Source organism: Macaca mulatta, chromosome 16 (genome assembly GCF_049350105.2).
Source record: "Macaca mulatta isolate MMU2019108-1 chromosome 16, T2T-MMU8v2.0, whole genome shotgun sequence".
NCBI lineage: Eukaryota > Metazoa > Chordata > Mammalia > Primates > Cercopithecidae > Macaca > Macaca mulatta.
This window is the reverse complement of record NC_133421.1, coordinates 8,435,103-8,458,700: the sequence shown is the minus strand read 5'-3', so window position 1 is coordinate 8,458,700 and position 23,598 is coordinate 8,435,103. Positions and strand designations below refer to the sequence as shown.

General features: G+C 40.1%; 1 long non-coding RNA gene across 1 annotated transcript in view; it reads left to right on the top strand.

Annotated features, from left to right (window-relative positions):
* The window catches only part of LOC144335299 (uncharacterized), a 34,876-nt gene that overhangs the window by 7,615 nt on the left and 3,663 nt on the right, over positions 1–23,598 (top strand). The window lies entirely within an intron of this gene.

Here is a 23,598-nt window from a genome sequence, read left to right as displayed (position 1 = left end):
CAGACTAACCCTGACCTTTTATATTATAGGAACCAATAAATTCCTTTTATTTTTATTGTTTCTTTTCTGTTTCCCTCCAACTTACGTGAGACAAGAATGCCTATTTTATTTTATTTTTGCATTTTTTATTTTTTTGAGACAGAGTTTCACTCTTGTTGCCCAGGCTGGAGTGTAATGGTGCAATCTTGGCTCACTGCAACCTCTGCCTCCCCAGTTCAGGTGATTCCCCTGCCTCAGCCTTCTGAGTAGCTGGGATTATAGGCAAGCACCACCATGCCCAGCTAATTTTGTATTTTTAGTAGAGACAGGGTTTCGCCATGTTGGCCAGGCTGGTCTCGAACTCCTGACCTCAGCTGATCCGCCCACCTCGGCCTCCCAAACTGCTGGGATTACAGGTGTGAGCCACTGCTGGCCTAAGAATGCCTATTTTAAAAAGCCACTTTGAATTCACTTTCTGTTACATGTGGACAAAAGAGCCCTGAGTAATGCCAGAGGTGAAGCAGAGGTATGGTCTCTAGGCTGGAGCACCTGGGCAGCTGTAGACTGGGGCTACAAAACTAACAATGTAGCAGCCTGTAAGTGGCATTCTTCCTGGCAGTCCAGGATTTGTGCAAGCGAGTTTGCACGTGGAGTGAATTTCTTGCTATTCTCATACCTGCCTCCTTTTTTTTTTTGAGACAGAGTTACGCGTTTGTTGCCCAGACTGGAATGCAATGGTGGGATCTCGGCTCACTGCAACCTCCACCTCCCAGGTTCAAGTGATTCTCCTGCCTCAGCCTCTTGAGTAGCTGGGATTACAGGCATGCGCCACCACACCTGGCTAATTTGTGTGTGTGTGTGTGTGTGTGTGTGTGTGTGTATTTAGTAGAGACAGGGTTTCTCCATGTTGGTCAGGCTGGTCTCGAACTCCCAACCTCAGGTGATCCACTCCCTTTGGCCTCCCAAAGTGCTGGGATTACAGGCGTGAGCCACCGTGCCCAACCACCTGGGTCCTTTTTGTGGGGATATTTTCTCGAAATTGCTGGGACCTTCACCCCTCAGGCATGGGAATTTGGCACCTCGTAGGTTTTTTTTCATGTTTCTATGGGTGGGTCAGCCACGATAAATGTCGATGCATTTGGGTATGAGAAGATTGCCTGGTAACTGGCCTTATAGTTTTATGTTGACTCACTATTTAATATTTCTTTTTAAATTCTTTATGTAGTTGGAAGTAGTCATCCCCTTTTTTTTCAGGAGAATTTATTATTACTATTATTTTACTATTATATTGGTTCCTGCCCATTAAACTTAGGAGGGATAGAAGACAGTTGTATTAGCATTAGTCTGCTTTGCGTTGCTATTAGGGAATACCTGAGGCCGGGTAATTTATAAACAAAAGAGGTTTATTTGGCTCACAGGTCTGCAGGCTGTATAAGAAGCATAGTGCCAGCCTCTGCTTTTGGTGAGGGCCTCAGGAAGCTTCCAGTCATGTTGGAAGGCAAAGGGAGAGCAGGCATGTCATATGGCAAGAGAGTAAGCAAGAGAGACTGAGGGAGAAGGTGTCACACGCTTCAAAACAACTAGATCTTGTATGAACTCATTACTGCTCACTACTTCAAGGATGGCACCGAGCCATTCACTAGGGATCTGCCCCTATGACTCAAACACCTCCCACTAGGCCCACCTCCAACACTGGGGGTCACATTTCCATATGAGATTTGGAGGGGCCGGATATTCAAATCATATCGACAGTTCTGTCCACCAGCTCCTACAGGAGGTCCTTTAAAGTCAGCCACCTTGATTTGGCATCTCCTATTCAACTTGTATTTTTACACAGATAATCTTCCAAATTTCTCTATCATTATGTAGAGATCACCTTACCGCTGGCCAGCTAGTTTGTGTTAATTTTTTTTTTTTTTTTGAAACGGAGTCTCACTCTGTCGCCCAGGCTGGAGTACAATGGCGTGATCTCGGCTCACTGCAACCTCTGCCTTCCAGGTTCAAGTGATTCTTCTGTCTGAGCCTCTCAAGTAGCTGGGATTACAGGTACCCACCACCACGGCTGGCTAATTTTTGTATTTTTGGTAGAGACAGTGTTTCACCATGTTGGCCAGGCTGGCCTTGAACTCCTGACCTCAGGTGATCTACCCACCTTGGCCTCCCAAAGTGCTGGGATTACAGGCGTGAGCCACCACGCTCGGCACTAGTTTGTGTTAATTTTATAGTAATATTTATTATCTTTTCAGTGGTTTCTGGTATCTGGAGGTGTTTTTGCAAGCAGCAGCAATACTCTTTTTGGGAGTGTGTCTTGGGTGGGGTTTTTAAAGTCTCTCTTTTTTTTTTTTTTTGAGACGGAGTCTGGCTCTGTCGCCCGGGCTAGAGTGCAGTGGCCGGATCTCAGCTCACTGCAAGATCCGCCCCCCGGGTTTACGCCATTCTCCTGCCTCAGCCTCCCGAGTAGCTAGGACTACAGGCGCCCGCCGCCTCGCCCGGCTAGTTTTTTGTATTTTTTAGTAGAGACGGGGTTTCACCGTGTTCGCCAGGATGGTCTCGATCTCCTGACCTCGTGATCCGCCCGTCTCGGCCTCCCAAAGTGCTGGGATTACAGGCTTGAGCCACCGCGCCCGGCTAAAGTCTCCCTTTCATAAATCTACTTTACAGCATTAATCTGTGAGGATGTGCGGTCTCCACCTAACCTCAAAAAGTGACATGTAAAATTGGTGACATCAAGATTCCACTGATGTGTGATTCAGAAATGTCACACTACCCGCTCATGCCACAGTGTGACCAACATTAAAAAATATTCCGTGATTGATTTTATAAAACAATAGCTTTAAAAAATAAACTTTAAATTTTAGAATGGTTTTAGATTTACAGGACAATTGCAAAGATAGTACAGAGAATTTATCACCAACGTTTTGAAATTTGTTTAAAAATTTTTAGGTTTGGGGTTCTCTTCGGGGTTATTTGTGGTGACCCTGTACTTTTGTATAATGGCTAAGTGAAATATTTCAAGTAGTAGCTGGATCTCAGTCTCCTGTAATCTGAGTAGAGTATATCAAGAAAGTCTTCTATTGAAGCAGCATTTCCCCCTCATTATATCTGTACAGCTGTGATTGCTTTCTGGTTTATGGTGGGATACACTTCTGCACAGCCAGTGAAGTGACTGATCAATGAAAACAGGCCTTTAAGGTTCCACCTATCAGATTTTGAGGATAATATGAGGATGCACAATATATGACTTTGTTTCATACAAATATCAAATATCAATGTTAGTAAGGCTTTTGATATGTGTAGGATATGTCTTACAATTGGATTGGACTCTCTCAATCATCTTAAACCCAAATGGCCAAATATGCCATATTTTATAACAAAAATACACAGTTAAATATTTTACTGTATGTTAAGTTATTTTGTTCTTTTTTTTTTTCATAAAATGATATAATTTGATTATCTTTCTAATGTTTTGTGAAGGAATTTTAAATCAAGTGTATCTGAGGTATAGCTCATGTACAATACAATGTGTTCATTTCAAATGTACATTTCCAAGTTTCAGCAAAAGTATACACCTGTGTATCCATCACTACATAAAAATAGGGAACATTTTCATTACCTTCAATGTTCTTTTGTGCCCATACCAGTCAGTCTCCCTGGCCCCAGGAAAACAGCTGGTCTGCTTTCTGTCACTATAGATTTGTCTTTTCTAAAGCTGTATATAAATAGAATTGTTTATAATATACTCTTCTGTATCTGGTTTTATCCACTCAGCATCATGTCTTTGTAATTTATTCACTTTATTGTGGCTATCAGTAATTCATTACCTAAAAAAATTTCTTGGCCGGGCATGGTGGCTCGCGCCTGTAATCCCAGCACTTTGGGAGGCCAAGGCAGGCGGATCACGTAGTCAGGAGTTCGAGACCAGCCTGATCAACATGATGAAGTCCCGTCCCTACTAAAAATACAAAAATTTTTGTACACCTGTAATCCCAGCTATTCAGGAGGCTGAGGCAGGAGAATCACTTGAACCCAGGAGGCAGAGGTTGCAGTGAGCCGAGATCACGCCACTGCACTCCAGCCTGGAGACAGAGTGAGACTCAGTCTCAAAAAAAAAAAAAAATTCTTAACAAACCACATGGTAAAGCAATACTTTAATAGATATAAATAAAGACTATTATGATAGGAAATTATAATGTGAACATTATAATTATACTATACTATACTTTGATCTTAAATAACATGGACAAATTCCAGCTTCAAAATCTTTCTAAAATTAATCATATACAAAATATCTCATTTCTGAAGGGGCGTATGTAGCTCATTCATTTTTAAAACCTTTTTTATTTTGAAATCATTCTAGAGTCACAGGAAATTGCAAAGATAGGACTAAGAGGTCCCATGTACATCTTTTGTTGTTGTTTTTGTAGAGATGGGGTCCCACTATGTTGCCCAGGCTGGTTTTGAACTCCTGGCCTCAAGTGATCCTCCTGCCTTAGCCTCCTCAGTTACTGAGATTACAGAAGTGAGCCACTGTACCTGGCCAGTTTTTAACAAAAAAGTTTAAAAAGAAAAAAATTACCAAGAAGATCAAAACCACACAATTATATGCAAATTAAACAACTAGCTCCTGAATGACTTTTAGGCACACAACAAAATCAAGGCAGAAATCACAGAATTGTTCAGAATTAATGAAAGCAGAGACACAACATACCCAAATCTCTGGGATACAGCAAAAGCAGCATTAAGGCCGGGCGCGGTGGCTCATGCCTGTAATCCTAGCACTTTGGGAGGCCAAGGCGGGTAGATCATTTGAGGTCCAGAGTTTGAGACCAGCTTGGCCAACATGGTGAGACCCCATCGCTACTAAAAATACAAAAATTAGCCAGGCATGGTGGTGCACATCTGTAATTCCAGGTACTTGGGAGGCTGAGGTAGAAGAATTGCTTGAACCCGGGAGACGGAGGTTGCAGTGAGCTGAGATCGTGCCACTGTACTCCATCCTGGGAGGCAGAGTGAAACTCTGTCTTGAAAGAAATAAAGAAAAAGAACGAAAGGAAGAAAGGAAGGAAGGAAGGAGAGAGAGAGAGAGAAAGAGAAAGAGAAAGAAAGAAAGGAAGGAAGAAAGAACCAAAGCAGTGTTAAGAGGAAGGTTTATAGCTCTAAACATGTCAAGAAGTTAGGAAGATCTGAAATGAACACTCTATCATTATACCTAAAGGAACTAGAAAAATGGGAACAAACTAATGCCAAAGCCAGCAGAAGAAAAGAAATAACCAAAATCAGAGCAGAACTGAATGAAGTGGAAATGCATAAAATCCATGCAAAAGATCAATGAAACCAAAAGTTGGTCTTTGAAAGGGTAAACAAGATTAATAAACTGCTGGCTAGATTAACAAAGAAAAAAAAAAGAGAAGATTCAAATAAGAACAACAGAAATTACAAAGATGACATTACAACTGACCCCACAGAAATACAAAAGATCTCCAGAGACTATTGTGAACACCTCTATACACATAAACTAGAAAATCTGGAAGAAATGGATAAATTCTTGGAAACACACAACCTTCCGAGATCAAACCAGGGAGAAATTAAAACCCTGAACAGACCAATAATGAGTTCTGAAATGGAATCAGTAATAAAAGAAACCTGCCAACCAAAAAAGCCCCAGACCAGATGGATTCACAGCCAAATTCTATCAGATGTACAAAGAAGAGCTCATACCAATTCTACTGAAAATATTCCCCAAAATCACGGAGAAGGGACTCCTCTCTTAACTTATTCTACAAAGCCAGCATCATCCTGATCCCCAAATCTGGCAGAGACAGAAAAAAAGAAAACTTTAGATCAATATTCCTGATGAGCACAGACACAAAAATCCTCAACAAAATACCAGCAAACTGAATCTAACAGCGCATCTAAAAGTTAATTCACCATGATCAGGTAGGCTTTATTCCTGGGATGCAAGGTTGGTTCAATATGCACAAATCAATAAATGTGATTCACCACATAGACAAAATTAAAAACAAAAATCATATGGTCATCTCAATAGATGCAGAAAAAGTTTTCGATAAAATCTAACATTCCTGCCTGATAAAAACCCTCAGCAAACTAGGCATTGAAAGAATATACTTCAAAATAATATGAGCCATCAATGATAAACCCACAACCAACATCATACTGAATGGGCAAAAGCTGGAAGAAATTTCTCTTGAGAATTGGAGCAAGGCAAGGATGCCCACTCTCACAACTCCTATTCAACATAATGTATTAGAAGTCCTGGCCACAGCAGTCAGGCAAGAGAAAGAAATAAAAGGCATCCAAATAGGAAAAGAAGAAGTCAAACTATATCTGTTCACTGACAATATTATTTTATACTGAGAAAGCCCTAAAGAATCTGCCAAAAGGCTACTAGATCTGATAAATGATTTTAGCAAGGTCTCAGGATACAAAATCAATGTACAAAAATCAGTTGCATTTCTATACACCAATAACATCTAGAATCAGATGAAAGTCAAGTCAAGAGCACAATCCCGTTTCCAGTAGTCACAAAGAAAACGAAATACATAGACATACAGCTAACCAAGATAGGGAAAGATTTCTACAGGAGGGCTGCAAAACACTCTGAAATAAATTGTAGATGACACAAATAAATGGAAAAACATGCTCATGGTTTGGAAGAATCAGTATCATTAAAATGGCTATCATGCCCAAAGCAATGTACAGATTCAGTGCTAGTCCTATCAAACTACCAGTGTCATTCTTCACGGAATTAGAAAAAAAATTCTAAAATTCATATGGAACAACAACAACAAAAAAGCTCAAATAGCCAAAGCAATCCTGAGCAAAAAGAACAAAGCCAGAGGCATCACACCAGCTTACTTCAAACTATACTATAAGGCTACAATAACCAAAACAACATGGTAGTTGTTAGTGGTACAAAAACATAGTCATAGACCAATGGAACAGAATAGAGAACCCAGAAATAAGGCTGCACATACAACTGTCTGATCTTCGACACGGCCAAAAAAAACATAAGCAATGGGGAAAGGACTTCCTATTCGATAAATTGTGCTGGGATAACTGGCTATCCATATACAGAATATTGAAACTGGACTCCTACCTATCACCGTAAACAAAAATTAACTCAAGATGAATTAAAGACTTAAATGTAAGACCTTAAACTGTAAAAACCCTAGAAGAAAACCTATGAAATAATCTTCTCGACATTGGCCTTGGCAAATAATGTATGGCTACATCCTCAAAAATAATTGCAAGAAAAATAAAAATTGACCAGTGGGACCTAATTAAAAAGCTTTTGCACAGCAAGAGAAGCCATCAACAGATTCAACAGAAAACCTACAGAATGGGAGAAAATATTTGCAAACTACGCATCCAAAAAAGGCCTAACGGCAGAATTTATAAGGAACTTAAACAAATCAACAAGCAAAAACCAAATAACCCCATTAAAAAGTGGGCAAAGATCATGAACAGGCATTTCTCAAAAGACAACGTAAAAGCAGCCAACAAACATATGAAAAAAATGCTCACAATCGCTAATCATTAGGGAAATGCAAATCAAAACCACAATGAGATACCATCTCACAGCAGTCAGAAGGGGCTTTGTTAAAAAGTAAAAAAAATAACAGATGTTGGTGGGGCTGCAGTGAAAACGGAATGCTCGTACACTGTTGGTGGGAATGTGAATCAGTTCAGCCCCTGTGGAGAGCAGTTTGGAGATTTCTCAAAAAACTAACAGTTAAGCAACCATTTCACCTAGCCATTCTATTACTGGTTATACACCCAAAGGATAATAAATCATTCCAGCAATAAAACATGCATCCATACATTCATTGCAGCACCATTCATAACAGCAAAGACGTGGAATCAACCTAGGTACCCATCAATGGTGGACTGGATAAGGAAAACACGGTACATCTATACCGTGGAATACTATGCAGCCATCAAAAGAATGAAATCATGTCCTTTGCTGCAACATAGATACAGGTGGAGAACATTATCCAAAGCAAACTCATGCATAAACAGAAAGCCAAATACTACATATTCTCACTTATAAGTGGGAGCTAAACATTAGGTGCACATGGACATAAAACCAGGAACAATAGACACTGGGGAATACAAGAGTGGGGAGGGAGGGCACGGGGCAGGGGTTAAAAAACTATCTATTTGGTACTATGCTCGTTACCTGGGTGACAGGTTCAGTTATACTCCAAACCTCAGCATCATGTAATCTACCTTTGTAAGAAACCTGCATATATAGGTGGGGTGCGGTGGCTCACGCCTGTAATCCTAACACTTTGGGAGGCCGAGGCAGGTGGATCACCTGAGGTCAGGAGTTTGAGACCAGCCTGGCCAGCATGGTGAAACCCTGTCTCTACTAAAAATGCAAAAATGAGCTGGGCATGGTGGAGGGTGCCTGTAATCCCAGCTACTCGGGAGTCTGAGGCAGGAGAATTGCTTGACCCTGGGAGGCGGAGGTTGCCGTGAGCAGAGATGGTGCCACTATGCTCCACCCTGGGCGATACAGTGAGACTCCGTCTCAAAAAAAAAAAATAAATAAATAAATAAATAAAATAAAAAAAGTAAAAAAATATTTAAATAGAAAAAAGCTTATGGAATTAGGATATAAAGGAAAAATTCGTGCAAGTGTAAAATATGTTTGTGTTTTAAGCTAAGCATTACTATAAATGAGTCAAAAAGTTAAAAAGAATTAAGAGTTTATAAAGTAAAAAAGTTATAGTAAGCTAAAGTTAATTTATTATTGAAGAAAAAAGTTTTCTGGTTTTTTTTTTTTTTTTTTTTTTTTTTTTTTTTTTTTTTTTTTTTGGCAGAGTCTCACTCTGTCGCCCAGGCTGGAGAGCAGTGGCACCATCTCGGCTCACCGCAACCTCCACCTCCCGGGTTCAACTGATTCTCCTGCCTCAGCCTCTGAGTAGCTGGGACTACAGGCACGCACCACCATGCCTGGCTAAATTGTATTTTTAGTAGAGACGGGGTTTCAGCATGTTGATCAGGCTGGTCTCGAACTCCTGACCTCATGATCTGCCCGCCTCGGGCTCCCAAAGTGCTGGGATTACAGGCATGAGCCACCGTGCCTGGCCGAAAGAAGTTTTTAAAGATAAATTTAGTGTAGGGGAGATGTACAACGTTTATAAAGTGTACAGGAGTGTCCGGCAATGTCCCAGGCCTTCACGTTCCCTCACCACTCACTCACTGACCCACCCACAGCAACTTCCAGTTCTGCAAGTTCCATTCATGGTCAGTGCCCTGTACAGGTGTGCCATTTGGAATCTTTAATACCATACTTTTACTGTACCTTTTCTGTGTTGAGATACACAAATACTTACAATTGTGTTGCAATTGCCTACAATAGTCAGTATAGTAACATGCTGTGCAGTTTTTTTGAGCAATGGACTATACCATATAGTCTAGGTGTGTAGTGGGTTATACCATGTAGGTTTAAGTGCACTCTATGATGTATGCACAACGCTGAAATTGGCTAGTGATGCATTTCTCAGAGTGATGTACGTCTCAGAATGTATCTCCATGGTTAAGTGATGTGCGATTGTATTTCAAAAAGGCTATTCTTCTTCCTTCTGGTCTCCGTGATTGCTGATGAGAAATCTGCTGTCACTCAAATTGTTTCTTCCTGAAGGTATAACGTTGTCTGCCTCTCCCATTGTTTTCAAAATTTTTTTCTTTGTCTTGGGATAGTTTTCAGACATTTGATGATGATGTGTCTTTGGCATAGATTTCTTTGAGTTTACTCTGTTTGGGGTTTGCTAAGGTAGGTTTAGATCTTTTGCCAAATTTGGGGAAATTTCATTTATTATATTTTTTAATAGTTTCTCAGCTCCACCCCCTGTCTCCTTTCCTTTTGTGACTAAAGTGATGTGATTTCTGGATCCTCTGTTGTAGCCCCTCAGGTACCTGAGATTCTTTTTTTTTTTTTTTTTTTCCTATTTTCTTTCTGTTGTTCAGATTGGGCAATTTCTATTCTGTCTTGCATTTCCCTGAGTTTTCCTCTGTTTCCCCCATTCTGCTATTAAGCCCATATACTGAGCTTTTTACCTTGGTTATTCTATTTTTCAGTTCTAAAATTTCCATTTGGTTCTTTTTAAATTTTTTATATCCTGGCTGATAGTTTTCATTTTCTATTTGTTTCAAGTGTGTTTATAATTGGTCATTGAAACTTCTTTTTATTTTTTGAGACAAAGTCTCAGTCTGTCACCCAGGCTGGAGTGCAATAGTGTAATCTCAGCTCACTGAGACCTCCGCCTCCCAAATTGAAGCGATTCTGCTGCCTCAGCCTCCTGTGTAGCTGGGATTACAAGCATGCACCATCATGCTCGGCTAATTTTTTTGTACTTTTAGTAGAGATGGGGTTTCACCATGTTGGCCAGGCTGGTCTTGAATTCCTGACCTCGAGTGATCCACCCCCCTCAGCCTCCCAAAGTGCTGGGATTATAGGCTTAAACCACTGTACCCAGCCCAGCAGGGGAATTTTAAGTGTGCCTTGTCCCAGCCAGGTGAGGGTAGAAATCCAGGCTGCCACTCAGCATTTGCTAATGGGATGGCAACAGGGTTGTGGTTCTTTCTATGATGTTTGGCCAGGATGGTGTGATTTTTGTCTAAAAGTTTTCTGTCTTGCCAAATTACTCCTTTCTGGTCTTTTGGCCAGAGAGACCAGGATTTCTTGGGGATTTTTTTTTTTTTTTTTTTTTTTTTGGTTTGTGCCCATTGGTCTTTCCAGTGGTTTCTCCAGCATCCAGTTCCAGATATATGAGGAGGAAAAGAAAACCCAGGGGACTCACTGCCATGCCATTCCCAAGGTCCCAAGGCTTCCACCCGCTCTGTCTTCTCTCCACCTTTAAGAGCTTTTTAGTGTTTGTTTTGTCTATAATATCCATGGTTTTAGCTATACTTAGTGAGAAGTATAGGAAGAAGTGCCTCTATTTGATCTTATTCAATCTATTTAATCTTAAGTTCATTCCTTTTTGTAGCTGAGCAATATTTCATTGTATAGAAATGTCACAATTTGATCATCCATTTCATCAACCTGTTGACGAACATTTGGATTGTTTCCAGCTTTTGGCTTTAGGAAACAGTGCTGCTTTGAATGTAATTTTTTTTGTTTGTTTTTTTTTGAGACAGAGTCTCGCTCTGTCGCCCAGGCTGGAGTGCAGTGGCTCGATCTCGGCTCCGCCTCCCAGGTTCATGCCATTCTCCTGCCTCAGCCTCCCAGTAGCTGGGACTACAGGCGCCCGCCACCACGCCTGGCTAATTTTTTGAATTTTTAGTAGAGACGGGGTTTCACCGTGTTGGCCGGGATAGTCTCGATCTCCTGACCTCGTGATCTGCCCACCTCGGCCTCCCAAAGTGCTGGAATTACAGGCATGAGCCACCACGCCCGGCCACTTTGAACGTAATTTAATGCTGTTATGAACATATGTTGTTGGGTCTTTGTGTGGGCTGTTTTCACTTCTCTTGGGTAAACACTTAGGAGTGGAATTGCTGAGTCATGTGGTAATTGTGTGTGTAACTTTATGAGAAATTGTCAGACTCTTTTTCACAGCTGTTGTACCATTTTACTTTCCTACCAGCGATGTTCCACTTGCTCTACAAACCTCCCCGATGTTTGGTTTTAATAGTCTTTTAAGTTTTAGTCATTCTAGTTTTAATTTGCGTTTCTCTGGTGAGTGATGAAGTTGGACATCTTTTCATGTACCTATTTGCTGTTCATATAGCTTATTCAGTAAAGTGTCTGTTAACAAATTTGTCCTCATTTTTTTTTTATTGGGCTGTCTTCTTGTTATGAAGTTGTAGAAGTTCTTTATATATTCTGAATACCATCTTTTATTAGATATATGTTTTACAATTTTTTTTTTCTCTCAGTCAGTGCCTTGAGTTTTTGCTGTCTTTTAAAAAAGAAAGCTTTGTTGGACTTGAAATTTCCATTGTCTTAACTGTGTCTTTTGAAGATAACAAGTTTTAAATTTTGATGAAGTTCTTTTTTTTTCTTTGGTAGCTTGTATTTTTGTGTCTTATTTAAGAAAACTTGGGTTGAGCCAAAGTCACATTTCTCTCCTATGTTTTTTGTCTAAAAGTTTTTATAGCTTTGGGAGGCTGAGGCATGAGGTCAGGAATTTGAGACCAGCCTGGCCAACATGGTGAAACCCCGTCTCTACTAAAAATACAAAAATTAGCTGGGCATGGTGGCGGGTGCCTGTAATCCCAGCTACTCGGGAGGCTGAGGCAGGAGAATCATTTGAACCCAGGAGAAGGAGAATGCAGTGAGCTGAGATCGCACCATTGCACTCCAGCCTGGGTGAGAGGGTGAGACTCTGTCTCAAAAATAAATAAATAAAAAAATAAATAAAGTTTTATAGCTTCCATTCATATACTGAGGTTTGTTATTTATTTTGAATTATTTTTACATGGTGTGAGATGTTGAGCGCCATTGTTTTGCATATGGATATCTGATTATTCCAGCACCTTTTGTGAAGATTATCCTCTATTATCTTTATACCTTTGTTGAAAATCAATTAATTATATACATGTAGGTCTATTTCTGGACTCTGTCCCATTGATCTATATGTCTATCCTGATGCCAATACTCTTGCTAATAATATATATTACTGTTTCATATATTAATATCTATTACTGAGCTAGCTTTATAGTTAGCTAAGTCTTGAAAGTCAGATAGTATAAGTCTTCCAACTTTGTTCTTATTTTTCTAGATTGTTTTGGATGTTCTAGATCTTTTGCTTTTCTATTTAAACTTAAGATTCTGCTTGTCCCCTTCTATAAAATAGCTGTCTGAGGTTTTGATTTTTATTGATGCCTAGATCAACCTAGGAAGAATTGATATCTTTTTTTTTTTTTTTTTTGAGATGGAGTCTTGCTCCGTTGCCCAGGCTAGGGTATAATGGTGTGATCTCAGCTCACTGCAACCTCCACCTCCCGGTTTCAAGCAATTCTCCCACCTCAGCCTCTTGAGTAGCTGGGATTACAGGCACGCACCATCATGCCTGGCTAATTTTTGTATTTTTGTAGAGACAGGGTTTCACCATGTTGGCCAGGCTGGTCTTGAACTCCTGACCTCAGGTGATCTGCCCGCCTCGGCCTCCCAAAGTGCTGGGATTATAGGCGTGAGCCACCGTGCCTGGCCAAATGCATTCTTTAGACAAATACATTTGGCAAACCTTAAAATGACGTTCAGCAGAGGTTGCAGCCAAGCACCCAGCACTTTGTGTGGAGAGGCTGTTCTGCATAGGATAGTGGTTAAGAGCGCAGACCACAGATCCAGACGACCTGTGTTTGCAATTCTGTCTCTGTTATTACTAGATGTGTCACCTTAGGAAAGCTATTTCATCTTTGTGCCTCAGTTGCTTCATTTGTAAATTGTGAAAAAAAGTACCTACATTGAATGATATTTGCGAAAATTAAAGGTCAATACGAATGAAATGATTGCAATAGTAACTAGTAAGCACTGGTTTAGTGTATGATAACAAGTATTATTATTATGACCCACTGTCTACTGGGAAAAGAAGCCTTGCAGTAACAACAAAAATAAAGTGTGTAAGAATCCTGACTGGCATGGCCTGGGTCCAGTGTGAGTGCTGGGTCACGCCTGTAATCCCCAGCACTTTGGGAGGCTGAGGCGGGCAGATCACCTTAGGTCGGGAGTTTGAGACCAGCCTGACCAACATGGAGAAACCCCATCTCTACTAAAAATACAAAATTAGCCGGGGGTGGTGGCGCATGCCTGTAATCCCAGCTGCTCGGGAGGCTGAGGCAGAAGAATCGCTTGAACCTGGGACTGGGAGGTGGAGGTTGTGGTGAGCCGAGATCGCTCTATTGCGCTCCAGCCTGGGCTAGCAACAAGAGCAAAACTCTGTCTCAAAAAAAAAAAAAAAAAAAAAGAAAAAGAAAAAAAGAAACAAAAGAAGAATCCTGACTGAAGCCTAGGAGCACAGAAATTGGAAGAGTCAGGAGAGTTTTCAATGAGAAGTTAATAATGAAGTCTTAAAAAAAAAGTTTAAAACCACTTTTATTTTATTTATTTATTTTTTTTGAGACGGAGTCTCGCTCTGTCGCCCAGGCTGGAGTGCAGTGGCCGGATCTCAGCTCACTGCAAGCTCCGCCTCCCGGGTTTACGCCATTCTCCTGCCTCAGCCTCCCGAGTAGCTGGGACTACAGGCGCCCGCCACCTCGCCCGGCTAGTTTTTTGTATTTTTAGTAGAGACGGGGTTTCACCATGTTAGCCAGGATGGTCTCGATCTCCTGACCTTGTGATCCGCCCGTCTCGGCCTCCCAAAGTGCTGGGATTACAGGCTTGAGCCACCGCGCCCGGCCTAAAACCACTTTTATTGAGATATGATTGATATGAAAAGCTATTCCTATTTAATGATCACGTATCAATGAATTTGCCGATAAATATATTCCTGGGAAACCAACACGACAAACCCATCGTCATCTCCCAAAGTTTCCTCCTGTCCCCGTCTGTGATAATGATGATGATGATGATGATGTGTGATGCTTTTTTTTTTTTTTTTTTGGCAAGAACATTTAACATAAAATCTACTCTTTTAGCAATTTTAAGTACAAAATATAGCATTGTTAGCTACCGGAAGTATGCCGCATCGTAGATTTCCAGAACTTATTTATCTTGCATAATTGAAGTTTTGTACCCTGTAATTACCACCTCCTCATTTTCCCCTCCCTGCATCCCTTGTTTTTTTATTGAGACACAGTCTCACTCTGTTGCCCAGGCTGGAGTGCAATGGCACAATCTTGGCTCACTGCAACCTCTGCCTCCCGGGTTCAAGCGATTCTCCTGCCTCAGCTTCCCGAGTAGCTGGGATTACAGGCACCCGCCACCATGCCCAGCCAATCTTTGTGTTTTTAGTAGAGACAGGGTTTCACCATGTTGGCCAGGCTGGTCTCGATCTCCTGACCTCAGGTAATCTGCCCGCCTCGTCCTCCCAAAGTGCTGGGATTGCAGGCGTGAGCCACTGTGCCCGGTCTGAATTTGACCATTTTAGATGGTGCTTGCCTTATTTAACTTAAAATAGTGCCCTCTAGGTCTATACGATGGTCACAAATGGAATCATTTCCTTTTAAAAAATGCTGAATAATATCCCATCATATATATATGTGTGTATATATATATATGCCACAATTTTGTTGTCTATTCATCCATCAATGGACATTTGTTTTCACACCTTGAATATTGCAGAGAATGCTGCAGTGATCGTGGAATGCACATATCCAGAGATACTGATTGGTTTCCTTCAGATATATACCCAGAAGTGAGTTGCTGAATCATATGGTATTTCTATTTTTAATTTTTTGAGGAACCACCACACTATTTTCCATGAGTTGTACCGATATATATTTCCACCAACAATGTATAAAAGTTCCCTTTTCTCCACATCCTCGCCGACACTTGTTATTTATTTTATTTTATTTTATTTTTTGAAACGGAGTCTTGCTCTATCGCCCAGGCTGGAGTGCAGTGGCGCGATCTCGGCTCACTGCAAGCTCTGCCTCCCGGGTTCACGTCATTCTCCTGCCTTAGCTTCCCGAGTAGCTGGGACTACAGGCGCCCGCCACCACGCCTGGCTAATTTTTTTTTTTGGTATTTTTAGTAGAAACGGGGTTTCACCGCATTAGCCAGGATGGTCTTGATCTCCTGACCTCGTGATCCGCCCGTCTTGGTCTCCCAAAGTGCTAGGATTACAGGCGTGAGCCACCGCGCCCAGCCGACACTTGTTATTTTTGAATTTTTGATAATACTCATGCTAACAGGTGTGAGATTAGGTCTCATTGTGATTTTGATTTGCATTTCCTTGATGATGACTGATGTTCAGCACCCTTTTATATACCTGTTGGACATTTGTATGTCTCCTTTGGAAAAATGTTTGTTCAGGTATTTTGCCTACTTTAAAATCAGGTTTTTTTTTTTTTTTTTTGCTGTTGAGTTGTATGAGTTCCTTATACATTTGGAATATTAACCCCTTATCAGATACATGGTATGCAAACGTTTTCTCCCATTCTATGGTTGCCTTTTCATTTTGTTGATTGTTTTCTTTGCTGTGTAGAAACTTTTTAGTTTGATATAATCTTATTTATTTTTTGCTTTTGTTGCTTGTGCTTTTGGTACCATGTCCGAAAATGGATATGGATTTTGATGGACCTCTCAAATTATTGTCAAAACCAATGTCATAGAGCTTTCCTGTATGTTTTCTTCTAACATTTTTATGATTTCAGGTCTTACATTTAAGTCTTTAATCTATTTTGAGTTGACTTTTGTGTATGGTATAAATGAGGTCTAGTTTCCTTTTTTAATGTTTGTGTTCAGCTCTTTTGTTTTTGCTCACAATTTCTTTAGATATTAGAGGTCTTTTGTAGCTCAATACAAGTTTTAGGATTTTTTTTTTCTTCTATTTCAGTGAAAAATGCCATTGGAATTTTGAAAGGGGTTGCAGCGAATCTTTAGATCGCTTTGGGTAGTAGATACATTTTAACAATATTGATTTTTCCTACTCATGGACATGGAATTTTGTGGAATAGGTTTACTGTTCACTGATTACTAACTTCCCTGAGTCCAGCAAGACTGAACACACTCATATGCAACAAATTAAATATAGTGGATTTATTACCTACAGATAGGCAGCAAGGGACAACAGAAGCCCAGTGTTCACTGCAAGCATTCCCCGAGTCTCTGGAAAGCTGCTTGTGGTGGATGGAATGTCACATGTGCATGCTCCACCTGCATTGCAGCTGAGGGACCTTCTCAAGAAAAGCAGCCTACCCTGGCTTTTTTTTTTTTTTTTTTTGAGACGGAGTCTCACTCTACCGCCCAGGCTGGAGTGCAGTGGCCGGATCTCAGCTCACTGCAAGCTCCGCCTCCCGGGTTCATGCCATTCTCCTGCCTCAGCCTCCCGAGTAGCTGGGACTACAGGCGCCCGCCACCTTGCCCGGCTAGTTTTTTGTATTTTTTAGTAGAGACGGGGTTTCACCGTGTCAGCCAGGATGGTCTCGATCTCCTGACCTCGTGATCCGCCCGTCTCGGCCTCCCAAAGTGCTGGGATTACAGGCTTGAGCCACCGCGCCCGGCCTGGCTTTTTTTTTTTTTTTTTGAGACAGGGTCTCACTGTGTTGCCCAGACTGGAGTGCAGTGGCACGATCTTGGCTCACGGCAACCTCGGCATCCTGGGTTCAAGAGATTCTCCTGCCTCAGCCTCCTGTATAGCTGGGACTACAGGAGTGTGCCATCAGGCCTGGTTAATTTTTGTATTTTTAGTAAAGATGGGGTTTTGCCCTGTTGCCCAGGCTGGTCTCGAACTCCTGGCCTCCCAAAGTGCTGGGATTACAGGTGTGAGCCACCGCACCTGGCTGGCTTTTTTTTAATACCCTGGGATATATGACATACTGGGCTAAATCATTGAAGGGCATCTTATTTCTAGGGTGGACTGGAATAGAGCCTGGGCTATTCTGGCCAACTCCTTATCTCACGATGGCAAATTCCCAGCACATTTTATAGTTATTCTTAGGAACTACAAGCAATAAACGGGGAAGAACTAAGTCAGTGCAAGACTCCCTCCCCCCAAAAACTGTCCTGCAGATATCTTTCCAATTATTTGTGACTTTCCAATGTATTTCATTAATGTTTTATAGTTTTCAGTGTACACGTCTTTCACCTCCTTATTTAAATTTATTCCTAAGTATTTGATTCTTCTTGATATTATTGCAGATGGGATTGTTATCTTAATTTCTCTTTTGGATAGTTCATTGTCAGGGTATAGAAATGCTACTGATATTTGTAGGTTGATTTTTGTATCCTGCAACTTTACTGAATTCATTTATTAGTTTTAGCAGTTTCTTTGGTGGAATCTTTAGGGTTTTCTACATATAAGATCATGTTAGCAAATGAGACCATTTAACTTCTTCCTTTTCTATTTGGATGCCATTTCGTTCTTTTTCTTGCCTAATTGCTCTGGCTAGGACTTCTAGTACTATGTTGAATAGAAGTGGTGAGAATGGATATCCTTGTCTTGTTCCCGGTCTTAGAGGCAAACTTTTGACTTTCACTGTTGAGTATGATGCTAGCTGTGGGCTTGTCATGTATGGCCTTATTATGTTGTGTTACATTGTTCAGTACCTAATTTGTTGAGAGATTTTATCATGAAAAGATTTTAAGTTTTGTCAGATACTTTTCTGCATCTATTAAGATGATCATTTTTACCCTTCATTCTGTTAATGTAATGAATCACATTTATTGATTTGTGTATTTTGAACCATTTTCACATTCCAGGAATAAATCTAACTTGATCATAGTGTATTATTCTTTTAATGTGTTGTTGAATTTTGTTTGCTAGTATTTTATTGAGGATTTTTGCATTTGTGTTTATCAGGGATATTGTTTTGTATTTTTCTTTTCTTGTAGTGTTCTTATCTGGCTTTGGGATCAGGGTAATGCTGGTCTTGTAGAAAGAGTTTAGAAGTGTTCCCTCCTCTTTAATTTTTGGAAAAAATTGAGAAGGATTGGCATTAATTCTTCTTTAAAGGTTTGTAGAATTCACCAGTGAAGCCATCTAGTCTTTGTTAGTACTCTGTTTAGATTTTGTATTTCTCCTGACTTAGTTTTTGTAGATTGTAAGTTCTGAGAATTTATCCTCTTTTTTTTTTTTTTTGAGATGAAGTCTTGCTCTGTCACCCAGGCTGGAGTGCAGTGGTGCAATCTCAGCTCACCGCAAGCTATGCCTCCTGGGTTCACGCCATTCTCCCGCCTCAGCCTCCCGAGTAGCTGGGACTACAGGCACCTGCCACCGTGCCTGGCTAATTTTTGTTTTAGTATTTTTAGTAGAGACGGAGTTTTACCGTGTTAGCCAGGATGGTCTTGATCTCCTGACCTCGTGATCTGCCCACCTTGGCCTCCCAAAGTGCTGGGATTACAGGCGTAAGCCACCACGCCCGACTGAATTTATCCATTTTTTCATGCTACCCAATTTGTTGGTGTATAATTGGTCACAGTAACCTCTTATGATCCTTTGTATTTTCATCATATCAGTTGGAATGACTCATCCTTCAGTTATAATTTTATTTACATCTCATCTCTTTCTTAGTTTAGTTAAAGGTTTGTCAATTTTGTGTTTTTCAAAAACCCAACTCTTTGTTTCATTGATTTCTTTTTATTGTTTTTCTAGTCTCAATTTATTTCTGGTCTAAATTTTATTATTCCTTTTGCTAACTTTGGGCTTTGCTCTTATTTTTATATTTCTTTGGGGTGTAACTTTAGGTTGTTTATGTGAGATCTTTTCTTTTATTAATGTAATCACTTGTTGCTGTGAACTTCCCTGCAATAACTGCTTTTGTTGCATCCCATACATCCCATTTTGGTGTTTTTTTTTTTTTTTTTTGGTTTTGTTTGTCACAAGATATTTTTGTCTTTTCTTTAAATTTCTTCTTTGACCCATTGGTTTTTCAGGAGTGTGTTGCTTAATTTCTGCATATTTGTGAGTTTTCCAATTTTCCTCCTATTATTTCTAGTTTCATTTCATTGTGATTGGAAAAGGTATTTCATATGATTTCAATCTTTGTAAATTCGTTAAGACTTATTTTGTTATTTAACATGTGATCTATCCTGGAGAATGTTCCATGTGGACTTAAGAAGAATGTGTATTTTGCTTCTGTTGGATAGAATGTCACATATATGTTCATTGGATCTATTTGGTATCTAGTGTTTAATTCCACTGTTTCCTTATTTATTTTCTGTCTGGATGATCCATCCATTGTTGAGTGGGGGTATTGATTTCTTCTACTATGTATTGCTGTTTTATGTCTTCCTGATGAATTGACCCTTTTGTTAGTATATATAATGACCTTCTTTGTCTCTTATGACAGTTTTTGACTTGAAGTCTATTTTGTCTCATGTAAGTATAGCCACCTTTGCTCTCTTTTGGTTATCATTTTTATGGGATATGTTTTTCATCCATTCAATTTTGGGCTATTTGTGTCCTTAGATCAAAAGTGAGTCTCTTGTAGACAGCATATAGTTGGGTCTTATTTTTGAAAATCCATTTATCGGCCAGGTGCGGTGGCTCGCACCTGTAATCCCAGCACTTTGGGAGGCCGAGGCAGGTGGATCATAAGGTCAGGAGTTCAAGACCAGCCTGGCCAAGATGGTGAAACCCCATCTCTACTAAAAATACAAAAATTAGCTGGACATGGTGGTGGGTGCATGTAATCCCAGCTACTCAGGAGGCTGAGGCGGGAGAATGGCATGAACCCCGGAGGCAGAGGTTGCAGTGAGCCAAGATCAGGTCACTGCACTCTAGCCTGGGTGAGAGAGCGAGACTCCATCTCAAAAAAAATAAATAGATAAATAAATAAATAAATTCCATTTATCCACTCTATGCCTCTTGATGAGAGAATTTAGTCTATATACATTAAAGTAATAATTGATAGGTAAGGACTTACTATTGCTATTTTGTTAATTGTAGTTCCTTTCTTCCTCTCTTGTTGTCTTCCTTTGTGGCTTTATTATTATTGTTTGTGGTGGTATGCTTTGATTCTTTTTTTTTTTTATCTTTTGCATATCTACTATTGGATTTTTTATTTTGTGATTACCATGAGGCTTACATAAAACATCTTATAGTTATAATAGTCTATTTTAAACTGATAACAATTTAATTTTTATTACATACAAAGACTATACACTTTTACTTCTCCCCTCACATTTTTATTATTTATATCACAATTTACGGCTTTTTATACTGTGTATCCAACTATATACCATCATCATGGTATTAGAGAATTGTGAGTTTGACTATACTTACCTTTATCAGTGAGTATATGTTTTCATGTTGCTGATACATGTTCCTTTCATTTGAACTTGAAGGTCTCCCTTTCATATTTCTTGTAAGGCAAGTCTGGGGTGATGAACTTCCTCAGTTTTGGTTTGTCTGGGAAGGTCTTTGTCTTTCTTTCCTTTTTGAAGGATGGCTTTGCTGGGTATGTTTTTGGTTGGCAGTTTTTTTTCTTTCAACACTTTGAGTATATCATTCCACTCTATCTTGGTCTGCAGGGTTTTTGGTGAGAAACCCACCCACTAATAGTCTTATGGAGATTTCTTTGTATGTGTTGAGTTGTTTTTCTTTTGCTGCTTTAAAAATTCTCTGGTAAAAGGAATTTGAGGAGATAAAAAATAAATAAAACAAAAGGAAAAAAGTTATCTCTTTGTCTTTGATTTTTGACTATTTGATTATGATGCATCTTGGTGAAGACCTCTTTATTCTCAATGTATATGGAGTTCTTTGGGCTTAATGGATCTGGGTTTTTTTTTTTTTTTTCTTTACAGATTTGGAAAGTTTTCTGTCATTATATTTTAAAATAAACTTTCCTTCCATTTCTCTTTCTCTGGTCCTTTTGGGATTTCTACGATATGTATATTAGTTTGCCTGATGTTTTCCCACAAGTCCAGCATAGTTGAGCCAGCTGCTAAGATCCATGCCTGTTGTTAATGTTCATGTTCTCTCAGCAGCAGTTAATGTGGGTCATGCACAGTGGTGTGTTGGACCCCATACATGGTGGGGTGGGGCATACAGGTTGTGTAGACTCATTGGGTGGAGGATACTCGGGTGAGTCATCTGGTGGGATTTGTGGGCAGGTCTCCTGCTGGAGTCTGTGAGCTAGTTGGCAGAATCTGTGGTTGGTTGTTGAAACCATATGCTGGTTGCTGTGCACTCCATTCCCTTCTCCCTGTTCCTAGATGATCAGTCATGCTGATCATCTGCATTCTGGGCAGGGAGACAGAAGTGAGCCTCCTGGGCAATGTTCTTCAAGTCTAGGTAAGCCAGGTGTTCACTATACTTTTACCTTCCCCTGTGGAGCGATTGAAGGCCAAAGGAGCTTCTCTCAGCACAAGCTGTGCCTCCTTGGCGGAGAGCTGATGCAGGTAAAGTGGAACTGCACTTCTTACCCTTTTCGATGCTTCCACTCTTGGGTTGATTTGCTCCAGTGGGGTGCTGGAACCTCAGCCAGACTCCAGGCCTCCCACATAATGATTCTTATCTGTCACTGCCTGCCTTAACTGGTGTTTCTATGGGGGGATGAGAGCTGGAACATCCTGTTCTGCCCTGTTACTGATTTCACTCCTGGACTGAATTTTGAAGAATGAACAGAACTCACTACTAGATGTATAAAGAGAAAAGAGCATCCTAAGCAGAGGGAACTCCAGGTACAAAGGCACAGAAATTTAATATATCAAGGTGCTTGTGACGGACAGTAAGTTTTTTGTGGGACTTGGATGTAGGTTTCACGGAAGGGGACAGTGGGAGTGTGTAATTGCAAAGTTGATCAGGGGCCAGATTATCATGGGCTCATATGTACAGTGAAAACTATGAAAGAAAATGGAAAACTTGTGATGACTCTGCTTATTGAACTTTACCAGCGAAGGCTTTTCCTTTTACCTGAGCAGGATTTTAGACATGGATTCATCAATGAGCATTTGCAGTACTGTACATGGGAGAAGTCAGGAGTGATAGTTGAGCTAAGAGATAGAGATATCAGTAAAGGTATGTACAGTCACAGTTTGTGAGACAGGCAATAAGATGAATTCATTCAACTAATTCATTCAACTAATATTTGTTAAGTGTCTACCACATACCCCCAAACTTGTAGAAACTGAAGACACAGCAGTGAATAAAGAGAAAAAAATCTCACTCTTATTGTGTTATACTCCATGTATTTACTATATATATATATATATATATATATATATATATATATATATATATATATATATTCTGGAGTATTTTTAAGCAAATCCCAGACATCGTGTCATTTCACCTTTGAATATTTTAGTATGTGTCTTTAATTGATAAGGACTTTAAAAATACATAGCCTTCATACATAACTACCATATCATTTATCGTATCATAATATATAATACCATGATATCATTTAATAGTATGCATTTATATTTTCACTAGTGTTTAAAAATGTCTTTTTAAAATTAGTTACTTTGGGCCAAGTGTGGTGGCTCACGCCTGTGATCCCAGCCCTTTGGGAGGCTCAGGCGGGCAGATCACTTGAGAGCCAGGAGTTCGCATCCAGCCTGATCAGCATGGTGAAACCCCATCTCTACTAAAAATACAAAAATTAGCCGGATGTGGTGGCGTGCACCTGTAGTCCCAGATACTCGGGAGGCTGAGGCAGGAGAATTGCTTGAACCTGGGAGGCAGAGGTTGCAGTGTACAGAGAGTGCACCATTGCACTCCATCCTGGGTGACAGAGCAACTCTATATCAGTAAATAAATAAATAAATAAATAAAATCAGGTGCCTTGAATCCAGGTTCAAATCCAGGGTCACGTATTGTATTTGATTGACATGTCTCTTGTCTCTATTAAAATCTAACACCTCCCTAGCCTTCCTTTGGTATTCTTTTTTTTTTATGCCTGTTAAAAAATTTTTAAAAATTATCATATAGTAAAATTAGCTTTTTGGTATACAGTTCTACACATTTTAACACATGTATAGATTCATGTAACCACGACCACAGTCAGTATACACAACAGTTTTTTCACCTGCATGTG